Source organism: Heteronotia binoei, chromosome 21 (genome assembly GCF_032191835.1).
Source record: "Heteronotia binoei isolate CCM8104 ecotype False Entrance Well chromosome 21, APGP_CSIRO_Hbin_v1, whole genome shotgun sequence".
In the NCBI taxonomy this organism is placed as follows: Eukaryota; Metazoa; Chordata; class Lepidosauria; order Squamata; family Gekkonidae; genus Heteronotia; species Heteronotia binoei.
The window spans coordinates 102,202,028-102,217,677 of NC_083243.1; the positions used below are offsets into that span (position 1 = coordinate 102,202,028).

Here is a 15,650-nt window from a genome sequence, read left to right on the forward strand (position 1 = left end):
ATTTAAAAGTGACATACTAATGATCCTAGTACTTTTTGTGTTGGTTATGGGTTTCTATAGAAGCAACAAAGCTCATCAAAAAAATTAAGTCATTTTCAATGACAAATTAATACAGTATGTATTTAAGACAGAAGGTTAAGTTGAAAATAACTTTCCTGCAGAATATCAAACACGGCAGTACATAACAAAGATATAATTTACGTATAACTTATTTCATCTTCTATTTGTGAGAACACAGTGAGTCAAAGAACATTAGACATATTCTATGAAGTTATTACTAGTATGCAATGCATCACTATTTAAAATAGTTTTTCTCCATTGGTGGAGGGAGCTGCCTGCCATTTTAGCAAACTCCTGGATGCATAACTACATGGAGAATGTAAATTGTGACCCATGACATTCACCCACTGTCGCCTACCCACTCTCTGTGTTGTTTGGAAGAGAAAGATGTTAGTGGCAGTGAGGAACAGCGAAGAGACAGGGAACTAAGGTGGTAAGCCAACCAGGTGGCAAGGCCTGGGCCCGCCTGGAGTGTTTCCTCAGAGGCCATGGTGGTCACCTCTTTCCTGTCACTCCCTCCCTCCTCCCCTCAGCCTTGCTTCTGGACAGATAAGGACTGGGCCACGGGGGAAGCTGCTTGCCAGTGGCTGTTACTAGGCAACCAACTTGGTTCTGTTAGTAAAGGGAAAGACCTCCGCTTAATATAATGCCATAGAGTTCACCCTCGAAAGCAGTTATTTCCTCAGGGGGAGAGAAATGTCTGGAGTTCAGTTGTGATCCCAGGAGATCTTCAGGCTCTACATGGAGGTTGGCTACACTAGGCCTGGCTGAAAGGTAGGATCCCTGCACCTTGTCCTTGTAAATGATCAAAGATTCCATTTCACTGATAAGGCTCCAATTTTGGATACTCATCTGGCTGATGTCACTGCAACTAAAAAGACCGTCTTCATATGCACCCATTTTATCAAAATTGTTCTAAGTGGAGAACAGGCACTTACTGCTACTCAGTTGTTGGGGGGCTTTCAGCAGTCTCTTTCAGTGGGGTTTTCAGAACTGTTTCAGTTTGTGAATGTCCAGGTCGTGACAGTGAATAAGCCTCTTGGTTCAATTCAGTTCATGGCTCTGCCATGAATCACATTTTTCCAGTTTGTGCCCATCCCTATGAATGGATACATTCCCAGAAAAACAAACCGGGATCACAGTGAAATAACCTAATAACAAGCAATCACTGTGATTTATGGCTACTGTATTTTATAATTAATAAAAATACAAATGGTCATTAACATATTACGTAGAAAACTATTACAACTAGTAATATGATCCTGTAACACAAAATTTGTGATATTGTTCAGAAGCTTCTATAATAACACTTTCCCTATGAAGAAAGGTTAAAATGCTTGGGGCTCTTTAGCTTGGAGAAACGTCGACTGCGGGTGACATGATAGAGGTTTACAAGATTATGCATGGGATGGAGATTCTTGTATTCTCACAATACAAGAACTCATGGGCATTCAATGAAATTGCTGAGCAATCGGGTTAGAACGGATAAAAGGAAGTACTTCTTCACCCAAAGGGTGATTAACATGTGGAATTCATTGCCACAGGAGGTGGCGGTGGCTACAAGCATAGCCAGCTTCAAGAGGGGTTTGGATAAAAATATGGAGCAGAAGTCCATCAGTGGCTATTAGCCACAACATTTTATTGGAACTGTCTGCGGCAGTGATGCTCTGTATTTTTGATGCTTGGGGGGGGGGGCAAAGTGGAAGGGCTTCTAGCTCCACTTGTGAACCTCCTTTTTTTTTTGGACTCTGTGTGCCACAGAGTGTTGGACTGGATGGGCCATTGGCCTGATCCAACATGGCTTCTCTTATGTTCTTATGTTAACTTAACAAAGATCTAGATGTAAGTCCATTCCGTAGCTGATCTTCCTCAGAAGTTACTCATAGTAGATTTTCCTCAGAAATTATCTTACTGAAATTAACCATAATCATTGCCCCCAGGTGGGAGGATCTGTTTCTGGGAGGTTGAGTCCTTGGGCCTTTGTGTGGAGGGATGGTAGCCTCTGCCAGGTAGGAGTGGATTGGCCCCACACCCAACTCTTTCTCACGGAAATTCCCCCACTGAGAAATCCCTGGATACCCCCCCCCCCTTTGCTTGTACCCTCAGGGGAAAAAATCTCCCTCACCTAACACCTGCTTCATATCACAACACCTACTATGTACCTCACCTACTATGTACAACACCTACTATGTACCTTTGTCTGTATAACCAAGCCCCTGTTTGACTACTCCTTTCCATTGCATTTGTACAGTTCAGAACCAGACATTTCACCTAGGGGTGGGCTATGAGCAGAGGATCTGAGGAGGTATTGTTCTGGGTACTGGGATTGTTGTGAGCACACCTTGCGAGTTCCAGTGCTTGTCAGGGGTCTCTACCAAGCTGCTGTGGGATTACTTTGTGGAGCCTCTGTCAAAACTCTAGGAATGTCTGCCTTTCTATCCTACAGAACCTGCCTTTGGAGACTGCCAGCTTGTTTCTATTCCTCTGCAGACTGGAAGTATACACCCTGGTTGATGGGTGTGCTCTGGACCTGTGTGTTTCAGCCCTGGGGAAGGGAGCTATGAGAGTTGTGGGCATGCTTCCCTTGTCTTATGTGGCTAGGGTGCCTGCCAAACTGACCTCAGCCAAAAGCAACCTGATGCAAGAAAGGGGAGCCCCGCAAACAAAGCCTGCTTGGGCTGGCTAGAGATCCAGTCAGGCCAAGCAGGCCTCGCTCACCTAGAGCTCTCCTGGGCTGCTGCCCCCAGTCAAAAGGCCAGCAAGTCACCCGCCGCCCAGAATCACATAAAAAGTGGAGAAGGGATGGGTGGGCTTCTCCAGGGGTTAATGAGGACTGCTGGGGGCAAGGCAAAGCCACTGGTGGCTGGCTGGCTGCCCGCTCTCCTAATCCAGTGATTGTTATGCAGCTGGACCTACTATTCAATGGACAAGGTAGGTGGGGAGGAAGAGGGGGGACCCTCAGAAAGGTTCAGGAGCTGCACTCCTGTGAGCTCCTGCTGAACCTGAGGCCTGCTACACACTTATGAACTTGTACCTGACATTTTCCCCAAAAGCAATTTCCTGGGGGCATCTTCTTTGTGGGGCTGTAACTTGGACCCCCAAAATCCAATCTGCACATAACTTGGAGGACATGTAAAGGTGCATCAGTAAGAGGACCCCAGATTAGAAGTACTCTCCAAACTCAGAGACAGTAATAGACTTGCCAGTCCACAGCGGGGCTTCCCCCCACCGGCCAGCTGACTGGGAGCGAGAAGGAGCCTGGGAAAGCGGGAGAACCCCTGCTGGGACCTGGGGATTGGCAAGCCTAGGTGCATTGCTGCTTCTACTCTTTCAAAATATCCACAAAAACTACCGTATTTTTCGGACCATTAGACGCACCGGACCATAAGACGCATCTAGTTTTTAGAGGAGGAAAACAGGAAAAAAATTTTTGAAGCTGTGCATCCAGATCTGGGCACCTTCCCCCTCTCAATCCTGCCTCCGATCCCAGCCCTTGCTAGAAGCAGCAGCAGAAGCCTGGCAGACAGGCACAGAGGAAGCCCCCCCCTCCACAAACCCAGTGCTTCGCAAAGCGCTGCGTTTGCGGAGGGGGGGGCTTCCTCTTTGCCTTGCTTCAGCTTCTGCTGATAGCAAGGGCTGGGATCCGAGGCTTGGCTGCCTCCGAACCCAGCCCTTGCTATCAGCACAAGCTGAAGCCACGCAGACAGGGACAGAGGAAGCACCCGCCCCCTCCGCAAACCCAGCGCTTCGCAAGCCCTGGCTGTGGAGGGGGCGGCGTGCTTTCTCCCTGCTTGCCTGCCTGGCTTCAGCGCTGATGCTTAAAGCAAGCGCTGGGATCGGAGGACGGTGGGAGCGATCCTGGCGCTTGCTGTAAGCGTCAGAGCTGGAGCCAGGCAGGCAGGGGCGGGAAGCGCCGGGACGGAGGCAGCGGATCACCACCCCCCCCCCCCCCCCCGAGGAAGGTACGTATGGTACCTTCGCTCCATAAGACGCACACACTTTCCCCCCCACTTTTTTGGGAGGAAAAAGTGAGTCTTATGGTCCAAAAAATACGGTGATTCTTCACTGGAGTTTGTTTTCATTGCAGCTTTTGATTTAATTCCTTAGTCTTCAACTCACACTAAAACTAAGTTCACTTGTTTTGTTTGGTCCTAACACAGCTTTTAAATTCTGGATTTTGCTTTAGACTGGCACTGCTACTTGCAGTCTGTACTTCAAAAGAAGTAAGTTTAGTTGCACATCCTTATGACATTCGCCAATTGTTGAAACTTGACTTTTCTTTTTTGTTTATACTCTATAAATGCAAACCCATTGATTGAGGTGTTGATCAAGTAAAGATCACCTTGAAAGGGCATCTCACTGGGATCTGCTCCATGAAACATGCCATTCATATGCAACAGCTCATGCACAGTAGCTACCAAATACATACTGGGATATTTTTCCACCAGTGCAAAGAATCGGCATGACAACCTAACTATATCCTAGTGGCTTGCTACATAAAGTGGATGTTACATATGCATACAGCGTCAGGTGGCTTCTACATGGTAGCCATTTTGTATGAAGCAGGCCACAAAAGTTGCTTGCTACATGCAGGAAATCACCATATGGAGTTGTTTGAAAGAACCTCCAGAAGATGGCTGTTTCATACAGATTTTTTTTTTTTGTGCAAGGAACTGGGTTACTGGGTACTGTAACACAAAACACAGTATGTGTTCTCATTAAAATTCTCTTTTATGGACTTTTAGTTCAGTGGGCTAGACAAACCAAAAGTAAAATCCACTGTACTTTAGAATAAAATATACAACCATTTTGCATCATAAATTGTTTTAAATGATTTATTCTAGTTTTACCAGTGCCTGGGAGGGAAAACTATATTTTAAATAAACTACAAAAATTGGCTCCAGCTTGAAAAGAAGGAAATCATTCATAAAAACAAGTAGCAGCCATATTCTTACAATTTTTCTCCCATTGAAAAAAGCCATTCCTATGATTGTTTCTCCATTCATGCAGAATCATGAACCTAATTGTATTCTGTTGGCTGCTTGCTCCTTTCTCCTCCCCCTCCCCACAGCAGATGCAAGTGTTTGCTTCCTCCTTCAGCTTTCAAAAACAGCTGCATTGTTTGAAAATCCCCAGGGATATGCTGCTATGCAAAATAACGACGTAAATAGCATTAAGCCTCTACTGCAGCAGTGGTCTTGTGATCACGTCAGAAGAAAATCAAGTTCAACATCTCTGTGGAGGGAGGTGGAGGCATGCTATTTTTAGCTACATCTGCTCTATTGCTACACATTCACATCTGAAATCTTGCAGACACTGTCTTAGCAGAGAAATGTAACAATGACTACTATCACAAGCCTTCTTGTTTCTTTTATAGTGAAGATTTACAATTTTTATTATTAGTCAAAGTAATTTAACACTGACATTGTGTGACTAATATCCATAGCCACCTAAGTATATTTAACCATGTATTAATACATCATTTATCATTGGTTTAAATTTTAAAAACCCACTGCCATGGGAAAAAAATAATCCAGTGGCAAGTTACGCTGCTGAATGTTATATAATATAAAGTATTGTACAGTACATCACCAAAAGAGACTTTGGTTTAGTATGTCAAAAAAGAGAATTCTGAAATCAAGTTAACAAAATTCTTGAAGTTTACTGCAAGCAGAATAAAGAAAATGATAATGTGCTCCAGTTGCTAAACAGTATAATTAAAAAAGAGAAGACATTGCAACACTTAGATTACTGGCAGCAATTAGTGGCAACAAGATCCATGTGGAGAGATACATAAGACGTTTTACTACAGTGCCTCATACTAGCCACTGGAAAGCCCTTTCTATTCTTCTCTAAAATATGCTGTGAATAGCAAACATATAGCTTACGTGTTTAGCCTATAAGCCAATTCGTGCTGACAACCAGTGAAAGATGTGACATTTCTGCAGTTCTGTAAAAGAGATTCTACATTTTTGTAGAAGGGATTCTACAAACACTTGCAGTGAATCAGGAAGCAGTGACAATCTCCATCTTCTTAGTTATATCTACCCTGCCCTGAGCATACCTGATAGGGTTACCAGGTCTGATTCAGGAAACTGGGGACTTTGGGGGTGGAGCCAGGAGCAAGGTTGCAACAAGCACAATTGGACTCTGAACGGAGTTCTTGCCATCACATTTAAAGGGACCGTGCTCCTTTTAAATGCCTTCCCTTCACTGGAAATAATGGAAGATGGAGGCACCTTCTTCAGGGGTTCACAGAATTGGACCCCTTGGTCCATTCTTTTTGAAAATTGGGGGGGGGGGCTTTTTTGAGGAGAAGCACCAGATGCTATGCTGAAAATCTGGTGCCTCAACTTCAAAAAACCCACATTCCCAGAGCTCCAGATGCCCACTGATTGATTCTCCGTTATACCCTTGCCAATAGGGCGCCTTCAAGCACCCTCTTTCACTGCTCCGCTGCTCTCAGCTTCCCTGATCACAGACCCCGGAAACTGAGAGCAGAGGAACTGCACCCCAGTTTGTGCTCTCCTCCAAGTCCAGCTACTTAGCCGGGCTCAGAGGAGAGCAGCCTCACTTTGAAGCTGCCTCCCCTGCAAAGGGAGACAACCTCAGAGCGAGGCATGACAGTTCCGTGGCCCCTTCCCCTGCCCGGAGGGAGGAGGAGGAGGCACAGCATCACTCTGAAGCTCTCCCCTGCAAGGGGAAACAGCCTCAGAGTGAGGCAGGGCAGTCCCGGGGCCCTTTCCCCTGCCCGGCAGCTGGGCAGATGAAAGGAAATGCAGCCTCGCTCAGACCTCACATGGGGGGGACGCAGCTGTGCGGGAGGCCTGGGGTAGCAAAAACCCAAGTGCCGGCCCTGGTCCCACAGGCCACATCGGCCCACCCAGGGCTTCAATCATCCTGTCCTCACCCTGTGAACCTCCAAAGGCTGCCATGAAATTCTCAGCTCCTTCTGTCTTCTCTTTGCAGAGGCTAAAGCTGAAAGCAAAGCTGCAAAGAAAATGCGGAATGGTTTCCCACTCTGACTTCTGGACAGAGCAGAGGTGAACACAAAATCCACTCCACGTTTTCTTTGAAACTCTATGCGTTTCAATGGAGAGGAACTTCCCAGCATTCCTATGGCCAGCTGAAGCTTCCTGGAGTTGTGTCGTTGTAAACCAAGCATTGATGCCTTGAGCCAAGCTTTGTCTCTTCTCAGTGGAGTAAAAACTAGCACCTAATGAGTACTCTAATTTGGGAACCCACAGCCAAAGGGGGATATGACACTGGAGAGCCATTGCTAACCTGAGTAGACCGGGGGAGGGGGGGAAAGAAGTTTGCAATGTCTTGCCATTTCATGTTTTCCCAGGCTGAAAGCATTTTATTTTTTAAAATTTCTGTTGCTATTTTTGTGCTTTTCTTGATGTTTTGTTTTTGAAATTGCACTGCAAAATCCCACTATCTTTCCTTTCCATTTTAAACAAAATATTGCAAGAGTTTTAAGCATGTTTGTATTTTTTAAGTTAAAAACTGATATATTTTATTGTGTTGGCCAGTGTCCTCCATAAAGTCTATATCTCTGCTATTTGTCATTACAGGACATGCATGGCTCGGCCCCACAAAATCCACTTTATGTCAGATCTGGCCCCCCTAACAAATGAGTTTGACACCCTTGCCCTATAGGGGCCAGTCTCCATATGGTATAATGGAGTGCCCAGTGGACATACACCCCTTCCCCCCACTCCTGCTTTCTGATAACCCTGAAGTGGGGGAGGGGCCTCCAAACTGGGCAATTCCCTGCCCCCAGCTGGGGAGTCACAACTCTAGCACCTGAAGTATTCTATGGCAAGAACAGAAAGAACAGAAAGATGTGAACAGTAAGTTCTTCATACAATTTAATTATTTTTAAAATCACATTTGATAAACAGAGCCAAGTGGTTTTAACTATGTCCAAATATAGTGCACTATACTTTCCATGGTCAAATTCTACAGCAGAACACTACCAAAACTGGACCTACAACTGAAAACTGACCAAAATGGTAGTTATTCAGTGACAGACATGCCAGATTTCTACCAAGTTACCTATAATACATTAAGCTGACCAGGAAAACCAGTCTTCTCTGCTACAAGTATGTTAGGTTTTTGCATAGAAGCCATAGTGATTGTCAAAAAGAACATCTTAAATTTACATTTAATTTTTGGAATAAGATAATATTAGTAAAACAATATAAACTAATATTTTCACTGTATTGATAACATAAATCACTGCTGACTCCAACTTGCCTGAGGTAGGCCATGTAAGAACATAAGAGAAGTCATGTTGGATCAGGCCAATGGCCCATCCAGTCCAACACTCTGTGTCACACAGTGGCCAAAAAAACCTCAAGTGCCATAGGAGGTTCACAATTGGGGCTAGAAGCCCTTCCATTTTGCCCCCCAAAAAAACACCAAGAATACAGAGCATCACTGCCCCAGACAGTTCCAATAATATACTGTGGCTAATAGCCACTGATGGACCTCTGCTCCATATTTTTATACAATCCCCTCTTGAAGCTGGCTATGCTTGTAGCCGCTGCCACCTCCTGTGGCAGTGAATTCCACAGGTTAATCACCCTTTGGGTGAAGAAGTATTTCCTTTTATCTGTTCTAACCTGACTGCTCAGCAATTTCATTGAATGCCCACGAGTTCTTGTATTGTGAGAAAGAGAGAAAAGAACTTCTCTACTTTCTCCATCCCATGCATAATCTTGCAAACCTCTATCATGTCACCCGCAGTCGACGTTTCTCCAAGCTGAAGAGCCCCAAGCGTTTTGACCTTTCTTCATAGGGAAAGTGTTCCAAAGCTTTAATCATTCTAGTTGCCCTTTTCTGGACTTTTTCCAATGCTATAATATCCTTTTTGAGGTGCGGTGACCAGAATTGTACACAGTATTCCAAATGAGACTGCACCATTGATTTATACAGGGGCATTATGATATCGGCTGATTTGTTTTCAATTCCTTTCCTAATAATTCCCAGCATGGTGTTGACCTTTTTTATTGCAATCGCACACTGTCTTGTCATTTTCAGTGAGTTATCTACCACGACCCTAAAATCTCTCTCTTGGTCAGTCTCTGCCAGTTCACACCCCATCAACTTGTATTTGTAGCTGGGATTTTTGACCCCAATGTACTTTGCACTTGGCCACATTACTTGGCCCACTCACCCAGCCTCAACAGATCCCTTTGGAGTGCCTCACAATCCTCTCTGGTTCTCACCACCCTGAACAATTTACTGTCATCTACAAACTTGGCCACTTCACTGCTTACTCCCAACTCCAAATAATTAATGAACAAGTTAAACAGCATGGGACTCAGTACTGAGCCCTGTGGCACCCCACTGCTCACTGTCCTCCACTGCGAAGATTGCCCATTTATACTCACTCTCTGTTTCCTATTCATTAGCCAGTTTTTTCTTAATCCACATAACAACCAATGAGAGAAATGTAGCATTCTGAAGAGCTGCTTTATGATGTTAAGCATCTCTATGCAAGTCACTAGAGAAGTATCTAAGTAAGCTGCCTTGGTAAATATAATACAGTATAATACTGCCCTGCATTTATAAGGAATGCTGACATGGTTTCTGTTCAAAATCAGTTTCTTTTATTGAGCATCCTGAATTCTAGCATTAAGTTCCTTTTTCTCCAATTTTAAGTTTTATGTCTAATGTCCCTCATTTTACCTTAAACAATGCCCCCACACACACTATTTTTCTCATACGGATGACTTCATATGACTACTTGGTCATAGTTTTCTGTATTTTTTCCAGCTCTATGATACCCTTTTTTTTTAAAAAAGGAAGAGAGACCAGAAACAGGGTTGCACTTACCTGTAACTGTTGTTCACTTAGGATCTTCTGTGCAGGCACACATGGGGACTGAGCATGAGCAGGCCTGCCACAGAGAGGTTTTAATAGCTAAACGCCTTCAGGGGATGCTGTGTGCCCACCTCACAGGGTGTCTGTTGTGGGGGGAGAAGATATAGGAGATTGTAAGCTGCTCTGAGTCTCTGATTCAGAGAGAAGGGTGGAGTATAAATCTGAAATTCTTCTTTTTCTATGTAGGGTTGCTGGGTCACATCTCCCTGACAGCGATGATGGGGAGGGTCATTCCAGGAAGGGAGGCCAACCCCAATGCAATGACATCATGTAGTGACATCACCATGCTGGGGACACAGCGCCGTGTGTGCACTCCCCCCACTTTCTCCCAACTATTTAAAGAAACCTTCTCTTTAAATGGTGGGGAAGGGGGAGTGGGTGCCCTGCACACCTGTTCTGCAAGTCGCAAATTTGCCACTTGCAGGGCAGACGTTCACAGCCCATGCTTGAAAAGAGTGGGTACCGCACACTCTTGCCCTCCACACTGTGGACCAGGGAGAGAAAGCCATCCATCACACAAAAGGAGGGGGGTAAGGCAGGAAAGCCAGATCCACAAACACTCAGAATAGAACAACAAAGCTGGAGGATCTAGAAAGCTAGAAACTTCTCTTTCCACTGGAAAAGAGGAACTGAGGGTGGAGGTGCTGAGGCTCCAGAGCACATGACCACATAGGTGGGGAAAAGAGCTTTTCCAGCTCTGGTACGCAGTGTGCCATGCAGGCTTTTAGATACTGAAACCTCTCCTTGGCAGGGCTGCTCATGTGCAGTCCCCATGTGGGACTGCAAAGAAGATAGATGATGATGAACTATATACCATATCCAAGAGTAATCACACTACAGGTTTATATAAAGGCATGTCAATACATGTCATTTTTAGTTTTCAGTTTCTTTTTAAATAATCCCTAGCATGGAATATGTCTTCCTTCCTTCCTTCCTTCCGATTTCACATTCCAAGCCAATATTTTCAGTGATATATCTCCTTCCTGGATTAATCACTGCCAGTTCAGACTTAGATCCAAGCAGGCAGTCATGTTGGTCTGAAGCAGTTGAACATAGCAGGAGTCAAGTTTCACCTTTAAGACCAACCAATTTTTATTTAGAACATAAGCTTTTGTGTGCTCTTAAGCACACTTCATCAGACGAGGAATCCAGCACAGTGAGCAGAGCCATACATAGCTGGTAGGCAGTAGCCCAGAATGAAACATGGTACAGATTTAAGAACCAATGACAGTGAAGTAAAATTATCTGGTAGGCAGTGGTTTAGAATGTAAAATGGTACAATGACAGAACAGTAAAATTAACAAATTGAGCAAACCTTTGATGTGAGTAGCATGAGCATGCGAAAGCAATGAAACAGCAGTATGCAGTAAAATTAACAAATTGAGCAAAGCTTTGATCTGAGTAGCATGAGCATGTGAAAGCAACAAAACAGTAGTATGTCAAAATGTGAAATTGTCTGTCAATGACAATGGGAGATAGGTTCAATATATGTAATGGGATAAGCAACCAAAGTCCCTGTTTGAGTGTGTCAATACAGCTAAAAGAGAAATACATTGGATAGCGATGTTCCTGTCCACCAAATTTACCTTTTAACATGTAAACATAATTCTAATTTACCACAGGAAAAGGGAATACAATAAAATATAGTGAAAATGGGTAAAGCATATGTAATGAGATATACAGCAAATATCCCTATTTTGAGTATGTCAATACAAATAATTATACTGATACACAATTCTAAAAGAGAAACACATTAGAATACTGTGGATGCATAGCTATACTCACTGAGCGTGGGTTTAGCATCTGTAATGAGATAAAAAAACAATATCCCTGTTCAGTCCTGGGGAGGTGTTTGTTCCAAGTTTCATAATAATTTGTAATTCAGCAATTTCTCTCTCCATTCTGTTCTTGAAGTTCCTTTGCAGTAAAACAGCTACCTTGAGGTCACCCATTGAATGCTTTGGAAGGTTAAAGTGTTCTCCCACATATTTCTCAGTTCTGTGAGTCCTAATGTCAGATTTGCGTCCATTTATCCTTTGGCAAAGTATTTGTCCTGTTTGCCCTATGTAGAGAACTGAAGGGCATTGTTGGCATTTAATGGCATATATAATGTTGGAAGATGAACAAGTGAATGAGCCTGAGATGGTATAGTTAATGTTATTAGGTCCAGTGATTGTGTTGTCTGGGTGTATGTGGCAGCAAAGTTGGCACTTGGGTTTATTGCAAGCTCTGGTACCTGTGTCCATGCTCAGATGAAATGCTGTATTGTTGTGGGTGAGGAGTTGTTTGAGGTTGGGGGGCTGTCTGTGTGCAAGCAAAGGTTTACCCCCCAGTGCTTCTGAAAGAGAGCTGTCACTGTCCAAAAGAGGTTGTAAGTTGTTGATGATACATTGAACGGTTTTAAGTTGAGAATTGTGTGGGACCACTAGTGGTATTCTGCTATTTTCTCTTTTGGGTCTGTCTTGTAACAGGTTTTCTCTGGGTAATAATAATAATAATAAAAAATTTTATTTGTATCCCGCCCTCCACACCTCGGCAGGCTCAGGGCGGCTAACAACATTTCTTAATAACATACAGTAATAATAAAACCTTTAAATTTAACAATATAAAACAATATAAAACATTATTTAACAACATTAAAAACCAGTCAATACAATTAGATAGTTTCGTCTGACAGTGCTGGTGATGTTTGACGCTAGTTCTGCCAGTTTATACACAGTGGTCTAGGTCTTTAAGCGGCATTGGCGGATCCTTATTAACAGCCTTCTTTAGCAGTCTGAGTAAGCAAGTTTAAAAAGGGTGGTCTTGCAGGCCCTGCGGAACTGGTCAAGGTTCCGCAGGGCCCGCACCTCCTCAGGGAGTTGGTTCCATAGGACAGGGGCCACGGTTGAAAAGGCCCGTGCTCTGATATTTTGATGTTTAATCTCTTTCGGCCCAGGGATAGCCATTAGATTTTTCCCGGCTGACCTCAGTGCTCTCTGGGGTTCATATGGGGAAAGACGGTCCCTCAGGTAGGCGGGTCCTCGGCCATATAAGGCTTTAAAGGTAATGACCAACACTTTGTACTGGACCCGGTATATAATCGGCAGCCAGTGCAGTCCACGTAGCCCCGGCCGTATATGTTCCCATTTCGGGAGTCCCAACAACAGCCTGGCCACCGCGTTCTGCACTAGCTGCAGCTTTCGGGTCCGACACAAAGGTAGCCCCAAGTAGAGGGCATTACAGTAGTCCAATCTTGAGGTGACTGTTGCATGGATCACCGTTGCGAGGTCCCGGCTTCAGGTGGAAGAATGCTGACTTGGCAGTGGCCGCTATCTGGGCCTCCATGGATAATGAAGGCTCCAGTAAAACACCCAGGCTCTTTACCTGGTGCGCTGCTTTCAATGGCGCACCGTCGAAGGCCGGGAGAGCTATTCCCCCTCCCAGAGCGCCGCGACCCACACAAAGGACCTCTGTCTTCGCTGGGTTCAACTTCAGCCCACTCAGCCTAAGCCACGTTGCAACAGCCTGTAAAGCCCGGTCGAGGTTTCCTGGGGCGGAGTCGGGCCGGACGTCCATTAACAGATAGAGCTGGGTGTCATCTGCATATTGATGGCAACCCAGCCCAAACCGCCGGGCAATCTGGGCAAGGGGGCGCATATAGATGTTGAACAACATCGGGGAGAGAACTGCTCCCTGAGGCACCCCACAATCCAGTGTGTGTCTCCGGGACCATTCACCCCCGATGGCCACCCTCTGTCCCCAACCCAGGGTATAATTCTGGCTTTGTTGATCTGTGTCCTGACTTCATCAGATGGGTACTTTAGTTCCAAAAAGGTTTGTTGTCGATCTCTCAGGTGAGAATCTCTGTCAGCAGGATTGTAGCAAATGTGGCTGTAGCGTAGAGCCTGGCTGTGTACAATGGATCATTTGGGGTGGTAGCTGGAGGCATGCAGGTATGTTTGTCGGTCAGTAGGTTTCCAGTATAAAGTGGTGTCAATGCATCCACTGTTTAGTTTTACAGTGGTGTCCAGAAAATGTATTTCTTGCATAGACTGGTTCATTGTCAGATTGATGTTAGGGTGAAAGTCATTGAAAGTCTGATGGAATGGGACTTCCGGGGGAGGAAAATGCCAAGCTGAGCTGCCTCTCATAACGGGAGCAGGCTGGAACTTCTGTTCGGGGTAGTGGAAGGCAAATTAATGCCTACTGCCTACTTTTCTCAGTTAGAGATTAGTCCAAGACATGCACAGAAAATTTTAATGAAATTTACCTTGGCTAAAAGGGAGCCTCGGGGGGGGGGGGACTTCTTTGAGGCTTTGAGGGGTCTCAGGGGAAGTTGCATAGTCATCGTCTGCAGAAGTGTCCAGAGTCATTTATTTGACATAAGCTCGTCAGGATCCTAACCTTCTTGGACATTGCTAAACATCTAAAGCTTTGAAAGACCAGTGGAAACTTGGATAATTGGAAGAAAAGGTACAGAAGATTATTTTTTCATTCCGGAGCTATTTATAGCTTAAAGGGACAAAGTTAAAAGGTGGGAAAAGGAAATATAGAGAGCGTGGAAGAAGAGCGAAGGAATAGGTGAAATTTGGATTTTATAAATATAATGGACAGTATTAAAAACTGCTAAAAAGTAGGAAGGAATTTATTGTTTTGTCTACTTGCGGTTTTGGAAAGAAAAAGCAATATCATCATACTGGAACAGACTGGCAGCACATCTGAGCAAGACAGGAAATACGTCAAGTATCGTGAGATCTCCTTGTGACTTTGTGGCAACAAAACCAGGAAGTAGTGGAAAGAAAACCTACTCTAGGAATATATACCATTGAGAAGCATCGGCGGCCATTGCTGGGAGGCTAAATTAAAAACATTGTTATAAAAAGAATTCGGGACAGTATAAATTGTTGGAATCAACTGAAAAGAGGGTAAGAAAATAAGAACTATTGGTCATATTATTTGTGCGGTCCTCGGAAATTTTTAAAAGGGAAAAGAAATTGCAAGGAGTAATAAAAAGTTGCGGCTGCCATTTTGGAAAATTTAAAATTTTAAAAAATAAATATCTGGACTTTGGGGGCTCAGAGGACGGCAAAATTGGGCTTGCCGTAAAGGGCAAGTCCTACTCTTTTGAAACTGATAATCAAAATGAAAATCGGTGAGATCTAAAATTTCGTTGTTTTTTGAAGGGTTTAAAAGTTTTAAAAATTTATATCTTGGTCTAGGAAGCTCTGAGGAAGGTGAAACTAAGCTGATTATAAAAAGCAAGCCCTAATCTTTTGAACCTGACAGTTAAATCCGAAATCTGTGAAGTTAAAATTTTTGGTGTTTTTAAATGTCTGAAGCCAAGCAGCCCCGAACAAGGGCTCTTTCATTGGAGAAGATGCAGGAACAATTGGACGCAATGGAAGCCAGAATGATGAGAGGGGTGAGGAAGATGATAGATAAATCGAAAGAAGAAATTATTGCAGAGATTAAAAAGGATATGGAAGGTCCCAGAAAGGAAACTGGAGAAACATCTAAGGAAGTGCAGGAAGTAGAAGGGAAAATGGAAGTATATGATTCCACCTTGTTGAAAATTCAAGAAAAAGTGACAATCCATGACTGCAAATTGATGGAAACTCAGATACGTCTGAGAGGAGTACCTGAAGTGGAGGATGGTGACTTGAAAGGATATATAATAAAAATAATTGCAGAATTTTTAGATGAAGATCTTGGAG

The 15,650-nt window shown here is 44.1% G+C and overlaps 1 protein-coding gene across 1 annotated transcript in view; it reads right to left on the reverse strand.

Moving 5' to 3' along the window:
• Positions 1 to 15,650, reverse strand: part of HSD17B12 (hydroxysteroid 17-beta dehydrogenase 12) — a 183,319-nt gene that overhangs the window by 87,606 nt on the left and 80,063 nt on the right. The window lies entirely within an intron of this gene.